Source organism: Arachis hypogaea, chromosome 4, assembly GCF_003086295.3.
Source record: "Arachis hypogaea cultivar Tifrunner chromosome 4, arahy.Tifrunner.gnm2.J5K5, whole genome shotgun sequence".
NCBI lineage: Eukaryota > Viridiplantae > Streptophyta > Magnoliopsida > Fabales > Fabaceae > Arachis > Arachis hypogaea.
In genome coordinates this window covers 45,352,990-45,354,270 of record NC_092039.1, presented here as the reverse complement: position 1 = coordinate 45,354,270, position 1,281 = coordinate 45,352,990, and the positions used below count along the sequence as shown (strand labels likewise).

Sequence of the window (1,281 nt, the reverse complement as noted above, 5' to 3'; positions counted from 1 at the left end):
AGTGGACGTCCATTGAGGTCTTCCTCAGTGGCGTTCACCGCCTCTCCTTCCTCCCAAAATTCGGCCATGTTGATGGCCTTGCACTCTCCTTTTGGATTTTCTTCTGTATTGCTTGGGAGAGTACTAGGGGGGAGTTCAATAATTTTCTTGCTCAGCTGACCCACTTGTGCCTCCAAGTTTCTAATGGAGGACCTTGTTTCAGTCATGAAACTTTGAGTGGTTTTGATTAGATCAGAGATCATGGTTGCTAAGTCAAAGTTATTCTGCTTAGAACTCTCTATCTGTTGCTGAGAAGATGATGGAAAAGGCTTGCTATTGCTAAACCTGTTTCTTCCACCATTATTATTGTTGAAACTTTGTTGAGGTCTCTGTTGATCCTTCCATGAGAAATTTGGATGATTTCTCCATGAAGGATTATAGGTGTTTCCATAGGATTCTCCCATGTAATTCACCTCTTCCATTGAAGGGTTCTCAGGATCATAGGCTTCTTCCTCAGATGAAGCCTCCTTAGTACTGCTTGGTGCATTTTGCATTCCAGACAGACTTTGAGAAATCATATTGACTTGTTGGGTCAATATTTTGTTCTGAGCCAATATGGCATTCAGAGTGTCAATCTCAAGAACTCCTTTCTTCTGACTAGTCCCATTGTTCACAGGATTGCTTTCAGAAGTGTACATGAATTGGTTATTTGCAACCATTTCAATTAGCTCTTGAGCTTCTGTAGGCGTCTTCTTCAGATGAAGAGAGCCTCCAGCAGAGCTATCCAAAGACATTTTGGATAGTTCAGAGATACCATCATAGAAAATACCTATGATGCTCCATTCAGAAAGCATATCAGAAGGACACTTTCTGATTAATTGTTTGTATCTTTCCCAAGCTTCATAGAGGGATTCTCCTTCCTTCTGTCTGAAGGTTTGGACTTCCACTCTAAGCTTACTCAATTTTTGAGGTGGAAAGAACTTTGCCAAGAAGGCATTGACTAGCTTTTCCCAAGAGTCCAGGCCTTCTTTAGGTTGTAAGTCCAACCATGTCCTAGCTCTGTCTCTTACAGCAAAAGGGAATAGCATAAGTCTGTAGACCTCAGGGTCAACCCCATTAGTCTTGACTGTGTCACAGATTTGCAAGAATTCAGCTAAAAACTGATGAGGATCTTCCAATGGAAGTCCATGGAACTTGCAATTCTGTTGCATTAGAGAAACTAATTGAGGCTTAAGCTCAAAGTTGTTTGCTCCAATGGCAGGGATAGAGATGCTTCTCCCATAGAAGTCGGGAGTAGGTGCA

General features: G+C 41.9%; 1 non-coding gene across 1 annotated transcript; it reads left to right on the top strand.

Moving 5' to 3' along the window:
* Positions 1-827: 827 nt before the first annotated feature.
* Positions 828-935, top strand: LOC112799318 (small nucleolar RNA R71). The gene has a single exon (XR_003200892.1). It is a non-coding gene; the product is annotated as a small nucleolar RNA R71 (small nucleolar RNA).
* The last annotated feature ends 346 nt before the right edge of the window (positions 936-1,281 follow it).